The sequence below is a fragment of the Lissotriton helveticus genome, chromosome 12, assembly GCF_964261635.1.
Source record: "Lissotriton helveticus chromosome 12, aLisHel1.1, whole genome shotgun sequence".
Taxonomy (NCBI): Eukaryota; Metazoa; Chordata; class Amphibia; order Caudata; family Salamandridae; genus Lissotriton; species Lissotriton helveticus.
Window position 1 is genome coordinate 543,163,647 of NC_136073.1, and position 17,035 is coordinate 543,180,681.

Here is a 17,035-nt window from a genome sequence, read left to right on the forward strand (position 1 = left end):
TCACCACTGGGCGAGCAGAGTCTACTTCTCAGTCATGGATTTCCTACCTCTCAGGTGACAACCAGGAGCTGCTCCAGTTACTTGGGTTATTTCAGAGGCAAATCCAGTATTTTGTGTCCGTTTCAGTGGTACTTGTGGCCAAAAGTTCTGTTGTAATTATCAAGTTGGAAACATACAGTTTCTTCAAGTAATTTATTGGCAGGAGAAACACAGGACGATCCCTACCAGACGCAGCTGGTTTAAACAGTAACAGTCTACAGTATGATGACCTCACATGTGGAATGTGAGTACATCATAAATACGATGACACAGGTAGAATAAAGCAAGCTAGTACATTATAACAAGTTCCTGCCTTGGTCCGGTCTCACCCCAACTGGCCTCTTTGCATTTGGGCTATGGAGGGCCTCTCCTACCCATAGTTGCTGGGAAGCACTGTATTTGTTGTGCTGCAGGAGGCGGACTGGTCTCCTTTCATCCTGCAGTTGTGGCTGACTGCCACTAGGGTTCATCAGACCTCTCTGCACCTCTCCCAGCTTCACTTTGCTGACCCCCAAACCCACTACATCCAGAAAGGCAGGCCGCTCCTGCTGCTGCATTGGCTCAGGTAGGTGGTCTGGAAGATGCAGACCTGTGATTTCGGGTATCAGCCGCTCTGCAATGGGGCTTGAGTACAGACCTCCTGCCTGACACTATCTCACCTACACCTCTTCTGACCTCACGGACACAATGTATCGGCTCAGCGGGATTCTAACTCCTACTGGCAGACCGGTGCCCCGCCTCTCCACGGACTGCCTTGTAAGTTCTGTTCTTTCCGCCTGAGGGCCCCTCCAATGTGCACATCTCTCGCATTCACCACCCAGTCCCGATGCTGGTCTCTGAGGCATGTCAGGAGCAGGGAGCCTCACTGCGAACTGTGGTGTCGGGTACGGTGGGATCGACCGCCCTTGGTGCAAGTGTTGTCTCTTGGGCTCTAGGGCCACATGCTAAATAATAAGGGACACAGACACCAGTGATTTGGGTGTAGTGCTGGCCATGAGCATGTGCACCCTGGCCCTTTTATTAACTGGGTCATCTGATTGGTGACCCCTGTGATAGATAGGTGTAGGGTGGGTGTTAATTCAACCTCAGGGAGGGGCTGCATCAATATTTGTCCACTACGACACTACAGGGTCCATAAAAACGTATGAAATGCCTTGATATCATAAGAATCATTAGTTGGGGATGTTGGACTACTTTGGCAATAGGAGTTTTTGACTTGAAAATGTGGTATTGTCTTGGAAGTCAGTGCTCCAGCACAAACTTCACACTGTTTTTTAGCATTTAGTTTCCTATGCACGTTTCATGAGGATTTTCTTAGTTGAAATTGAATTTGCAATAGAATACTCTACAGCCTTCATAGAGGACAAATAGTAACACTTTACAAGAAAATAAATCCATGCAACCCTCCGTAAAAGCTGTATCTACAACGATGTTACCCTATTCGACGCATAGATGTCTTAGAATCAGGGTCGGCTGTAGCGCAGTGCGACATTCTGTGTGGCGCTCACTCCCAAAAAAAAACCTTTCTCCATGAATCCCCTCACTACCACGCTCCACCAGTGCCCTTCATCTCTCCAAAGCCCCTCTTTCACATACATGTCATTTGTTTTATAGCACTACTCATACCAGTGTAGGATGTCAGAGTACTTTCATCGCATACACACTATACAGAGAAAATGTGTAAATGAGCCTACAGGAAATGTTACATAAAGCAATGAAGGTTACAAGGTGTATGAGTCACATGTCGCCAATACTAGTAGGCAGCATATATTAAGAGTGTTTGGTCTGGAAAAGCACAAACTCAAGATTTGAAACCTAACACTGTGGTTGGCTTTACTAATAAAAATGCATTTCTACCCAAATGGCCTTGGACAAAATCATCTTTTCTCCAGACCGTCATCCTGTGGGTTTTTACAAAACAATTGATTCCCTAGGTTTCCTATATGACCAGAAGAATATAGTCAGTTACCATGTTTCACAAATCTCAGGGTGTTAAAGCTGCTTAAGGAGGATGTGTTATAATTTCTCAAAGGAAGGGAGCAAGTGTATACAATTTACCAGACACATAAAACCATGTCTAATATTCATCAGTACTTGTTGAGCACTGTCGATGGGCAATCCCTTATCTTTAGACCAAATTCGACACTCTTGGAAATGGAAGCCAATAGTGAGTGCACTAGGTAAGACCGTTAACGGACTGGGAATTGAGTCAAAGGCCTGTGATAGGCGAGGTGGTTATAGGACAGAATGCTAATGGAAAGCTTAGGTAGGAATACAGTTATTTTATTTCATAAGACCGTTACCGGACAGGGAATTGAGTCAAAGGCCTGTGATAGGCGAGGTGGTGTATAGGACAGAATGCTAATGGAAAGCTTAAGTGAGAATACAGTTATTTTATTTCATAAGACCGTTACCGGACAGGGAATTGAGTCAAAGGCCTGTGATAGGCGAGGTGGTGTATAGGACAGAATGCTAATGGAAAGCTTAAGTGAGAATACAGTTATTTTATGATATTTGTTTTCAAAACTAAGAAAAACGATTGAAAACTAAAGAATCTTCCATCACCCGATGCCCCTATTGACTGGCCATTTTCCTTTTTCATAATACTACACATATATAATAATGTTTAGCCCCTGTGATCCCTTAACTCATTACATAAGCAGAAAACAATGTGAAATGATATTAAACCTTTGCTATTCATAATCAAGCATTGGAAATACCAATAGGTGTAGTGTATTGCTGATTGCACCTCTTCATTTAGAGACATACATGCACTCTGTCACTTATCTATTCTCTCATGCATTCATTCATACACCCAGTAGCTCATTCTTACATTCATCGACTCACTGGCCAACAATGCAATTATAAATACGTTACAAAAATTATAGTAGTGAGTCGCCATCTTATAATAATATTGTATATAGTGATTAATAACTGCAAATCAATGATGGCTGAAACATTGGCTCTAAACATGGTAGTCATCTTGGAATGGTAGAGTAATGATAGACTATGGACAACACCCTTCAAAATGTCCCTCTGGTTTACACACAGTGGTCGTGAAAGATGCAGTGCACTGTAGATGAAATGATAATTAAATAGGTGGCCTGGCAGCCTTGTCTACGAGGGTAAAAAGGGAAAAAGAAAGAAAATGGGGGACCTATAAAAGGAGAGATGTAATATTAAAGGGAATAGCATATAATCAGTCGCACTGAAAAGCACTTAAGTTCATGCAGATGTGAACATGTGATCAGGAAAATGTCTGTTATTCATAGGTCAATAGAACCAGTGGCAGAAGAAGGCTGACCCATTTCTTCATACTATGTGTTAATATGGGACGAAACAGAATGTAAATGACACTTCAACAGACCGATGTCTGGAGGGGGCTGACCCAAAGTTCCACAATCAACATATACATGTGCATGTATTTTTATGATTTATTTTCTTTTTTTTTTACAAGAGCCTGGCTGACAGCTAAGCTGTCAGGCCAGATTTAAAAAGAACTTTAGTACACACACAGTTAAATGCTATGCATAACATTACAAATACGTTTAAAATAGCTGTTGGCAAACAAACATACAATGCCTCCTAAGAAGTAAGGATTCCTAAATACACATCTTGCACACACAGGGTATGTCAGAGGTTGCAAAAACATTGTAACCGTAGTTTCATGTAACAAAATTCCTGGCTACCGAGTGGAATAACAATCTACTCTGAAAGGCCTATTGCCTTTAACGTGTTTATCACTAATAATAAGTCAGCTCTCCTGCCTTTGTAATAGACAGAACTGACTAAGTAGCCGGCATAACTTTTTTCAATAAATCAATCAGGTATTTAGCCTCTATAGTTGGCTTTTTACCATAGCCAAAGGTAGTATCTTCACTCTTTTTTTTTTTTACAATATTAGGTGATATGAATTTCCATTTTAGAAACATTTGATGATTGAGATACTGAGGAAATGTTAGATATAACTTCAGAATATGGCCTCAGTCAGATGATCCGGGGTGCTGCGCACACGGCAGGTCACACTTTGGATGGCCTGTTTACCAACAACCCGGCCATGTTTAATCCAAATATTCTCCCTCTAGTTTGGTCGGACCATTATGTAATTCTTTTTAAATATAAGTTACCACGTATGAATATTCGTAAAAATGTGAATTTAAAAACCATGGGTAGAGCAGACATAAAATCGATCGCACAACCTTGGTCAACCAGTTGGCAAACAGCGAAGGGGAGGTAGAGAACATAGCAGAAATTTCAGCCAAAAAATACACCATCTGGCTTGAATCTAATTTTGCTAACTTAGTTCCTAGCACGCAGATCAATAAAAATAGGAAATCTCAATCAGCTCCCTGGTTCTCTGAAGCCTTGAGAATAGATAAACAAGCTTGCAGAAGGCAAGAAAGAACTAAAAAATTACGATCTTTTAGAACAGAATAGATATAAATCCATGCTCTCTGACTTTAAAAAGAAGTTGATTGGAGAGAAAACTCAGTATTTCATAGCAAAGATAGAAAATGCTAATTGTTCTAGTAAAGAACTATTCCGTACTGTAAAAAATGTAACCACTATTAAAAAAGATAAATCCTCAAATCTTAATCAAGAATTTTGTGATGCTCTAGCCTTTTCCTTTAGAAAAGATAGAGCAAATATATGATCAATTTACTCATTTGACACTAAAAGTTAATCAAACTGAACAAAATATTGGCGAAAAACCTCAGTTATTTAATTTTTCTCTGACTTCTCCTTCGCAAATCACTAAGCTGATTTCCCTGGCTAAGTCTGGTTTGCCTGAAGATCCCTGTCTACCAAAAATTCTACCAAGTATTTTCCATCTTGTAGGACCCCATCTATCAAAGATTTTTAACCAGATGATTGAACAAGGACGCTTTCCCACTGTGTGGAAGCAGGCCTGCATTTTGCCTCTGCTTAAAAAGAATAATCTAGATGCATCTGACACAGCCAATTATCGGCCGATCTCGAGAATTCCACTTCCGGCAAAGAGAATTGAAAAAACCATGAGCATCGAACTTTCTAACTTTGTTGCAACCAATCACACCTTAGATCATAGCCATGCTGGTTTTAGAGCTAGCCATAGCACATAATCAGCTATAATTAGGACTACAGAGGAAATCCGTATTTCATTAGTCAGCGGTGGGTCAGCAGCCTTGGTGGTGCTTGACCTATCCGCTGCATTTGATAGGGTAGATCATAGGCTACTGATTTGTCGTCTACAAGAAGCTGGGATAGGAGGTAAAGCCCTGTCTTTGCTGACATCGTTTTTAGCAGGGACTGTATGCTCTCCTTAAGTCACTGGATGAGCAGGCACTGCTTAAAATTGAATTCAAGCAAAACAGAAGTGATTATGCTCGGCAATCTTTTCCCGCCTTGGTCACCAGCTTGGTGGCCAGATAATCTCGGCCCTCTCTCTACCCCGGTTGAAAAAGCTAAAAACGTAGGGGTCTTAATAGATGGAAAGCTCAGCTTCAAAGCTCAAGTCTCTAAGGTGGTGTCCTATTCATTCTTTGTGATTAAGATGATTAGGAAAATGTTGCCTTTTATTCCGAAAACATGCAGAAAGTCAATAGTAACTTCCTTAGTTTTGTCTAAAGTCGACTATTGTAACGGACTGTACTTTAAGGTACAGGCCAACCTTCGGAGGAAGCTACAGGCAGTCGAAAATGCCGCTGCAAGACTGGTTTTGGATATTCCAAAACATCAGTCGGTAAGATCAGCATTGCGAGAACTTCACTGGCTGCCAGTTTGTCAGTGGGTAAAGTTTAAGACTCTCTGCCTGGCCTTCAAGGCGATGATTCAGAAAAGGGGGTGGTGATGAACAGAGTGCCTGAATTAAGCAGACCACTCTTACCCAGTCCAAAGATCAGGGCTTGATCCATCACCATTTTTTAGCTCACTGCACCATCCTAGCTCAGAACTTGGCTATATGCAAATTAGTCTGTTCCTGTCCCAGTGCATGATGGGAACAGGGCAAACCAAACTACCAAGCCAATTCTTGTACTGGGAAGGAAACAAGCTTCCGGGGACCGGTTTCTGCCATTTCAGGCGTCGTCGGCCCGGCTTGCTTGAATCCTGATGGTGCAATGAGCAAGGGACTCACATCTGAGTATACCCTTCCACGCTTATGGTGGACAAAATGATTCAGAAAAGGGGGTGGTGATGAACAGAGTGCCTGAATTAAGCAGACCACTCTTACCCAGTCCAAAGATCAGGGCTTGATCCATCACCATTTTTGAGCTCACTGCACCATCCAAGCTCAGAACTTGGCTATATGCAAATTAGTCTGTTCCTGTCCCAGTGCATGATGGGAACAGGGAAAACCAAACTACCAAGCCAATTCTTGTACTGGGAAGGAAACAAGCTTCCGGGGACCGGTTTCTGCCATTTCAGGCGTCGTCGGCCCGGCTTGCTTGAATCCTGATGGTGCAATGAGCAAGGGACTCACATCTGAGTATACCCTTCCACGCTTATGGTGGACAAAATGATTCAGAAAAGGGGGTGGTGATGAACAGAGTGCCTGAATTAAGCAGACCACTCTTACCCAGTCCAAAGATCAGGGCATGATCCATCACCGTTTTTAGCTCACTGCACCCTCCCAGCTCAGAACTTGGCTATATGCAAATTAGTCTGTTCCTGTCCCAGTGCATGATGGGAACAGGGCAAACCAAACTACCAAGCCAATTCTTGTACTGGGAAGGAAACAAGCTTCCGGGGACCGGTTTCTGCCATTTCTGGCGTCGTCGGCCCGGCTTGCTTGAATCCTGATGGTGCAATGAGCAAGGGACTCACATCTGAGTATACCCTTCCACGCTTATGGTGGACAAAATGATTCAGAAAAGGGGGTGGTGATGAACAGAGTGCCTGAATTAAGCAGACCACTCTTACCCAGTCCAAAGATCAGGGCTTGATCCATCACCGTTTTTTAGCTCACTGCACCATCCCAGCTCAGAACTTGGCTATATGCAAATTAGTCTGTTCCTATCCCAGTGCATGATGGGAACAGGGCAAACCAAAGAAAGAAAGAAAATGAACTGGTGGGGAGAAGCCTTACATTTAACACTATTAGAGAATGGAATGCTCTTCCTTTGCCTCTTAGAAAAATTCCTTCCCTCCTGGAATTTAGGAAACCTGGCTTTTTCAGCAATAGTAGCACTTAGCATAGTATGCTGCACTGGAAGCGCTAAGACACCTGAGGGTATTCGTGCTCTGAACAAGTTTTACTAACATTAACATATACTGCATTTGGGCATACGTCTGTTGTAGCAAGCCAAACAAAAGTCATATGTTCATGCATATTAACATAAATATGTACACAATAACAGTCGGCAAAACAGTAAGCAACTCCTCCTAAGTGGGCCGAACAAGGATTGACATAGTGCAAATCTTCTACTGTGAGGTTTGAGAGGGGGGTAGCCAACATCAAAACACTTGCCCCGCATGGTCATTTGTGGGATTACAAGTCCAAAAACTATTCACTTTACCAATAAATATGTCAGGCGTACTCCTTTTCTCATAGGTTTTCATAATATACAGATCACACCCATGGCATCCCATATCTTTTCCCAATGAATTAATCAGGGCTGTTGCCTTTACCATTGGGCTGTCTCAATAAAAAACCCAGGCATGTGTCTTGAGCACAAGATTTTCCACAAACCAACCATCCGTGTACAGTCACAAAATCACAATTGTGTACAAAAATACAGCTAGCAAAATAATATGATGCCAGATGAGAGAAAGTGCAAATCCACTCTTAGGTTTGTCGCAGGGAGTAACCAAAATCCAAGATATGGCTTTCCGTGATAATCTCTGAGATTCGGTGCAACAAAATACCTATCTTCAGTCTTTGACTAGGTGTAATGATAGTCAACCCTTCAAGGCCTGTCAGCTTTAACATGTGCTTTTCACAATAAATAAGTTAGGCCTACTGTCTTTGCTATACAGTTTCATAATAAAAACATCAGACCTATGGCATCTGACAACATTTTTCCCATTTAACCAATCAGACCTCTATACTTTATCATTGGCTGTCACCATAAACAAACGAGACCTAATGTATTGAGCATAAACGTTCCCATAAAGCAGCGATCAGGCAAACGTTCATGAATTTACAAATAAATAAGAATTCCATTTAGCAAAAAAGGTTAACCAACACAAAACCCCTGCCTTACTACATCAATCTGTGGTATTATGTGTAACAAAATACCTGTCTAAAGGCTTTAAAACAGAACCGACCAGACCCATGGCACCTTCCAAATTACATAATTGGCATGTCACCATACTCATTCAGGGATCCTGTATCAAGTGTAGGGTATCAAACAAGGCAGACAGTTTAATATGAGGACTCTTTTTCAGTGGAAGCATAAGACGACTGCCCTATCAAATGCTGTAGGTAAGCAAAAATTAACATGTAAGAGGAACCAAACCTCCTCCCGAGTATGATTGGTAAAGCGTTTTTCAGTCGATCACATAAAACCTGAGGACTGCTTGAATGTCAATCCAGACCTAAAAAGGGACAAACAGTAAAGGTGCATGCAAAAACAGAGCTAAATAGATAATAATTGTTATAATGTAAACTTTGGAAATCCAATGTACTGTATCCGCGGCCCCTAGTCAATAGAAAAAAAACAATTGTATTTACGCAGTATTTGGTTCTTGGGGATCACAGCAGTTTTAAAACTAACCCTGCAATTCACATTTCCAGGCCCATGGAATGTTTCCTATATATTTTAGGGCTCCATCTATTTAGTTGTAATCTTAAAAGCACGGTCCTTGTTGGCTTCTTGGTTTTTCAGTTTGCCTTCAGCAATTCTATCTTGTCAGATTAGCCTGTCAATAATGATATATCCCCTGTGCTCTGGAGCGCATCTTTCATACATTCTGTACTCTTTTCGTCCATACCGTAATCCTGAAGGGAAATAAACCATTCTCTCGGAATTCATGCCAGCCAAATGCCTCGAGGCCTAGTGTGAACAGTGCTCAGCTAGGAAAGTGAGCTGCATTGATTTGCAGCTCGTATGCAGGTTTTTCATCTTTAGATCATTGTGAGCCTTTTAGCACAACCTTCTCATTGCTGCAACATGAAGTCAGGTCCTGCCATCTCATAAACATCTAAGTAACAAATCAATTCACGTGTGGCAGGGCAGGGGGGAGGTGGTGTGAGGTCATTGTCCGCAGGCACCCTAGATTGAGATGGGGCTTTGAAAGTTCTGTGGCTATTAAGATATTATGTTCTAGTACCACAAACCATTCAAGATGGCTGCCGCTTGCTCTACCCTCACTGAACACACATCATGAGAGGCTTCCTGTTTCGATAGCCACAAAATAAAAGAACAGATGTGTAAGGCATTGCCCTTCTTCAACATACTGTCGCCTCTCACCTACAATATAAACTCTACATAGAAAACGGTTGTATGACGTTACAACGCATACCATTACAATGCATGCTTTTACAACACAGGCATTGCAACGTAAACATCACTCAACGCATGATTTAACAACAAATACCAATACAATGCAGTCCCATAGAGAAACATTACAACGTATACCATTACAATGCCTACCATTACAACGCAGTTATAGTAAACATAAAAATACTGTTTCTCAGCTTCTCAAAAAAAAGCTATAACACTTCATTTTCAGATAGCAATATGAAAACGAATTCAAGAATTAATATTTACTAAACTTAACAAGGTTAAAAAACCTAATCAATATAACGCTGATAGAAAAAGAAGCAGATGCATTACTAAAACCAAATACCAGGTGTCCTTTCTGTATTTTTACTAAATGCCTGTATTCAGTGAGCTATCAATATGGCTGCCGATCTAAACAAACACATTTCTAAACATTACGTATTAAACATAGTTTCTGTCAGAATTAGGCTTGCAATTAAAAATGCAATCAAAATCATATTTTGTTTTAAATTACCAGTCACCACACCAAAATGTCTAAATTGAGCCATCCACCATTTTGTGCTCAGTGGATCACTGACTTCCCTAGTGTCCACACGCATTAAAGCACGGAGAAAAAAAAGACAGATTACGTTTGAACACTGCCACCTACAGATCAAGTAAGTAAAACAGTTACAACCAACACACATGCAGATAATACACTAAAACCCCTAAACATTTGACAATATATGTTTTTTAAATCCACAGACATTTCTGATTGACTCTTGACAGGACTCTCACAAAAGTACGTGTATGTTACATAAATCGATTGGTATTAGAAAAACATTTTCAATTATTAAAATAAAAAAAATAAAAAATTACTGAGTTGGTATTTAAAATTACTAATAATAGTGTGCTAGGGGCTGTCATTTAGAAAATGAGTGCTCACAATTTACCTCAGGGCAGATGCTGGAAAGTAAAGGCAGCCAAAAGTACTAATGGAACTCCAACAAGAGTTTACCTCACGGATGGTGTGGGATAGTGGTGGGGGGCTAACATTGCTATTCCTACTCCAAAAGGTATTTACCTCCGAGAAGGTGCTGGACGGTGGTGGGGGGCAAATGTACTATTCCTACTCCAACAGGTGTTTGCCTCAGGGAAGGTGCTGGATGGTGGTGGGGGCAAAATTACTATGCCCACTCCAGCAGTTGTTTGCCTCAGGGAAGGTGCTGGATGGTTGTGGGGGCAAAATTACTATTCCCAATCTGACAAGTGTTTAACACAGTAAAGCAGAACAGTAAGTGTATGTTATATGAATTGATTGGCCTAAAAATAATTCAATTATAAAAAAACTACATTGCTGAGGTGGTATTTAAAATTACTAATAGTAGTGTGCCAGGGCTGTCATTTAGAAAACGAGTGCTCAGGATTTACCTCAGGGCAGATGCTGGAAAGTAAAGGCAAGCACGATTACTAATCCAACTCTGACAAGAGTTTACCTCAGGGATAGTGAAGGATAGTGGTGGGGGCTAAAATTGCTATTCCTACTCCAAAAGGTATTTACCTCAGGGAAGGGGCTGGATGGTGGTGGGTGACAAAATTACTATTCTTTCTCTTAACGGTATTTTTCTCAGGGAAGGTGTAGGATGGTGGTGGAGGGGTACAATTACTATTCCTACTCCAACAGGTGTTTGCCTCAGGGGTGGTGCTGGATGGTGGTGGGGGCACATTTACTATTCCAACTCTGACAGATGTTTGACTCAGGGAAGGTGCTTGATGGTGGTGGAGGCAAGATTACTATTCCTACTCCGACCGATGCAAATAAACGATCCCAAGAGTTTATGAATATTGAAACTTTAAAACAAGAAACTGTTTAATTCCATAAAGTGTTAACATTTGCAGACATTTAAGAATGGAAATGTAAAATCACTCAACGCAATCTCACTAAACAAATGACACAGGCGGGCGCATCCCGCATTTCTTACAGTGCGGTGGGCGGTGCTGTCAGGCACCCGCCGCAATTTAATAAATGCATGTTGTGCATTTGCATGCACAACATGACAAGCAGCGCGCGGTGCCTGCCACCTTGTGCATGCAAATGCCCATGTGCACCCCCCACAACCCCCAACACCCTGGGGGCCCGCAACAGGCCCCCACAAACAAAGACCTCATGCCTTTCCATGGCCGCCATGTGTTCCACCTGGTCGACGAGTCGACTGGCGGAAAAGCGACAGACGGTCTTTCCGTCCGCCGTGGACCCCGCAGCCATCCCAATATTGTGGGGGTCTTTTAGGTATGGATGGCGAGTGGAATGCCTCCGCCGACCAGGCGGAGGCGATCCGCCCACCATCCTAATGGGGCCCATAGAGTTGAGTAAATGGTGAATGTAAAAACTAACCACAGAAAAAGACAATGGGCCTGATTACGAGTGTGGCGGGACTCAGGGTTGCGCAACAGTGATGGTCCACCGTATTGCTGATTACAACTTACAAAGTCGTGTCGGCGGTGGACCGCCTGCTACGCCGGAGAACAGTTGTTCCCTGGCGGTGGCACAGGAGCGCCACAAAGCAATATGCTGAGCAAGGACTGGTGCAGTTCTGCTCAGCATATTTTGAGTTCTTGCACCGCCAGCCTTTTCATGGCGGAGCTCTGCCATGAAAAAGCTGGCAGTTCAAGAATCTACAGGGCCCCCATTTCCCCTACGCCATGGGATTAAATTCAGGGGGGCACAACATGTGCCCCCCTTTTTTATTCCCCCCAGTTCCAGCATGGCATGGACATCACCGTCCATGCCATGCTGGAACTTTTTGGCCGTTCCCATTGCGGTGCCTGTTTTCAAGGCACCGCTATGGGAGAGGCCAAAGACCGCTGACCATATTACGTGTTGCACGTTTGCAATTCGTAATACGGTTTGCGGTGCCTGCGAGGCTGTGGCGCAGCGGAAGCCGCATTGCACATTCGCCGCTGAGCCAAAGTCCTAATCAGGCCCATTGTCTCTTTTACAGGTGTAATGCAAACCATCCATCCATCAAAAATAAATAATAATAATATGCAGCCATGTCTTCCTTGCTTTTCTCTACAGACCAACACATAACACACCACCAGTCTGGAGGAACACATTCTCCAAAAACATGAAATCATCACCATCAAAAGTCACTGATCACACAATTGAAGGTAAAATTGAACAAAAACACAACTATCACAAATAATAACTTTCTGTACACAGGTTTCAAGTAAAAAATAAATGTGATTGCAAACATTGCATTGCCTAACAAATATAAACTTTATAATCTATAAAAAATATAGAATGTCAAATAAATATTATCTAAACATTTTCCCTTGCAGGATAATATCAAGAGCACATTTATAAACCAAATAGTAAACACATTTTGTTGTCTTTTCCTTTCTATACAGATCAAGCAATACCAATAGATGCACCTATCTTGAAGAACACCATCTCCACAAATCAGAAAATCCACACCATCACCTTCGAAAGAAGTTACTTTTCACAGAACAGAGAAACCCGTTTAAAGTAACACAACCAAAACTCAATATCACCAAAATAATTTTCTTTTCACAGGCATCAACCCAAAAAAAACAATTCAGAGCAAGCATAGAAAAATCTAACAAAATAACCATTCTTTTCAAAAATAAATATAGACTGCGAAATAAGTAATTTAAAGAAATTTTTTTGTTGCAGGTAAAATGTAGGAAAACACATTTGTATACCAATTCACAGAAGCATGTTTTTTATCTTTTTTCCTTCTACCTTCAGATAAAGAATGGAAGTAAGAAATCAAGCAAACTATATTAAATCAAGCAGGGGAAACAGAGTTAAGGTGGCTACCTTTATTGTAAAGAAAGATAACCTGAGCCCAGGAGTCATTGGAGGTGTGGGCAGTATTGTGCATCCCATGGTACAGACAGAGCAGTCACTCTTGGTGACACTGTTGAAAAAAGAATCGAGCATAACCACTCTGCCTCTGCACTGAAGAATGAAGTTCAACAAAATATTGAACAAATGAAAACAAACCCTTGCATCCACCTTCAATGAGCCTTGTTGTTCAGTTTTGAGGGAGGTTTCCCAAAACATATCTATGGATGTAGCTAGTTCTAAGCCTACTATTCCTAATCCACGTCATATTATACAGAGACAAAAAAGGCAAGTAACCCCTCAAGGTGTAACAGCTCAAACCTACTCAGATATCAACATCCCTGAATAACAGTAACCTTTACTCACAAATCTTTTCTTTTGCATGACAACAATAACCCTGTAAAACGAATACTACATTTTAGCATCCCCTGTAACCTTGCTAAACTGGGAAATAGTGATATTTGGATGATGGATGTCACCTTTAAGTCCACCCCATCCCTTCAGCCAAATATACACTATTCATGAAAAACACCACTATTCCTTTAGTGTACAGTTTACTGCCTGATAAGCAACCTTCAACCTATAGTGATTTTTAGTCAGTGATAAAAACTAAAACTCCAAATAAAAGTTATTGAAAAGTGATTATTGATTTTAAATTACCTAGGATTATTATCATTGCTAAATTATACCCAGAACCCCAAATTCAAGCATGCTTCATGCTACCTAACAGTGTAGATGAATACTACACATCAATTAATGAATCTGACTACTTTACACAAAATGATGAAATATTGGGCCCCTTACTAAATTATTTTGAAACACATGGATTGGCCATGTAAGCAGTTCGGGTCGCAAGAGGAAGCCAAGGTTCCCAGTTGACTGGTAGAACTGTTATGCGACCTGGTAAAGGGTGGAGTGAAGGATATTAATGCCATTGAGGGATCACACAACTCCTTCAACAAATCTATTGGAAAAACATACCCCAACCTTCATCATTTTTTGGGAAACTTTGAAGAAGGAGCAAAGTTACCAAGAAATGATAATATTCCAATCTTTAACAGGTAGTCTTAATCCACTTATCTGATATCTCCCAGAAAAGTAAAGAAATATCAGAACGACTATTGGCACAAATGCAACAGTTTATGTTGTCAGTGGCATCAGACTACCTGGAAAATATTGCAAGCATACTACATTTTTAATACAAACAAAACCCTTCTTCTGACTCACTTGCCTGTTTTTTTTAAACATGTAAAGTGCCATTTTTGAAATTATTCTTTTAAAAATATTAGGAATGTCAGAAATCCTACCTGCAGATGTCTTCTTCCTTCAATTTTTGGTGATGTTTCAATTCATCCTGTAATCAAAAGTCTTCTGTACTCCAATAATCCACAGGGTTTAACCATAAATCCATTAATTTCCAAATTTCTCGATCAAAAAAGGTACACATAGAGTGGCATAAACACCAGTACCAACAACGTATTAGTTGGTTAAAAAATCCAAAACAAAGCAAAACCAAAAATCATACGTTTTTTGAAAAAAATTGCAAAACAAATCCATAATTCTGATCCACGTTCCAAACTGAAAAACTATTGTCCGAATTCTCCTTGATCTCCCAATTCCAAAATACAGTAAGCCATAAAAAAATTAATCCTAAAAAAACACCTTCGCCCATTTGAAAGGCCTGCATCCGACAACACAGATTGTATTCCTCATTTTGAACATGTGACGAGTATCGTGAAAAAATTCCATACAGTACTAAAAAAGTCTCAAAAAAATCAGTAACAAAAAATATATTGCTATTGTTACAAATAATTTTTAAAAAGTTTTCTATTGTTTATTAGAATTCTTTTTTAAACTTATCTTGCAATAACCGCAATTGTACCGATGTATGCCTACAACAGCTAGCTGAATAGGATGAAAAATTGTTTAAAATATACATAAAATCGAGATTTCCACTAACCACCTTATAACTACCTTCCTCCATTATCTTTAAAAAAAAAATTGGCCACCTACAACTCTAAATTGAAAATATTAAAGGTTCTTACCTGACAGCAGCTCTCACTTTTATACGATCTTGATGCTCCACCAACTGTCAAAACAGACGCTCAATTGCATAGGTCAAGGTTGAAAGTAACACAGAAAAAAGGACAATTATTACCAGTGAATATAATGGAACAGCATGAGAAACATATGTTTTTAATGTTTTTTTAATTTTATTTTTTAGTCCTCATATCACCAATACTGCAAAGTCAGGCCCGCCTATCAACACTCAGTACTTTCACTGGCCCTTGCCACACCAGTCTAATCCAGGGACCTGGTTTCCGGCTGGGCCAAGGTGTAATCATAGGACCGCCCAATAGATTGCTGTTTTGACCCTCATACCACTCCACCTTTGAGAGTCAGCCCAAATCCTCTTTTACTAGCCCCGCCTCAGATCTACAGTCCATATCCTTTCGGCAACTGCATCTCACTGCTTGGAGCCAATCCACCACTCTTAGAGGTAACAGATCTGTCCACCATATACAACTCTTCCTCCTAGATAAGAGCATCAAGTAAAACAACAAAGCCTGCTGTGATCTGGACTGCAGTTGTCAGGGAGAGATTTTCCACTCCGAATAAAACAAAAGTTGGGATTAACATTATGGTAATCCCCAAAAATTCGGTAACCACTTCCTCGACGTCCCGCCTATAAGCCTTTATCTCAGGGCATGTAAAAAAAGACATTTTGGTCGCCAGCTCTTAAGAGACCACACCTGCAACATCTGGGGATAGGTTCTTGTACACACTTCGCTATCTTATGGGGAGTCCAATACAATCTCTTAATAGTGAAGAAGTGGTTATACTTCAAATTGGCTAGTTTTACCACTGAATAAATTAGCTTTAGAGAGCTTTGCCATACTTTTTGCAGCTCAGTCCCATGAATGCCTTTTTCCCCAAACAGAGTGTGAGGCCTTTAATTTCCTATCCTCTGCATCATGCAGCTTCCAATACCACATAGTGACCTCTTTAGCCTTCGGATATCCGTCCTAAAATACTGACCTGAATTCCCACACCCCTTCTATCTCCTTTGAATTAATTGGCTGCGAACCAAGAAGACAACTGAAGATATTTAAATCTAGAGAGGGAGTTCTGAGTCTTGGCAGCTAGGACTTCCCAAGGTAAAATACCCTGTACTGTTAATAATTCCCCCCAGACTTCGATCCCTGCTCTTTGCAAAGGAACGCTCAACCCATCCTTAAGAGACTCAGTGGTACCCGGAGAAAACTAAATCGGTGAAAAATCTGAAAAATCACTGATATCCATTATCCTCCTTACTCTGGGCCAAAGGTGCAGAGTAGCCTTCAAAGCCCCGCAAGCAGACCTTTTTTAAAAAATTCTTCTCCCCAAACTTATACAATAATCCTTCAGAGCCACATTCACTTACCATCTCTCCCAGCACAGCTCCCTATGTTGAGGTAATTAGTTTACCAAGGAGCATCCTACAGTTTTTTAACTGGAAAGCTATGCAGTAGAGCTTAAAATCTGGGAGGGCCAAACCCACCTTTTCCAACCTATGCCTCAGTTATTTCCATGCAAGCCTGGCCCCTCTAGATGCCCATATAAAGCTCACTATTTTTGCCTGAATCTTATGCATTACAGATCCTGGGAATGTTAAGGGTATTAGGCAAAAAAAGTATATCAATTTAGGTAATATCACCGTCTTGATTAAATTGCCTCGCCT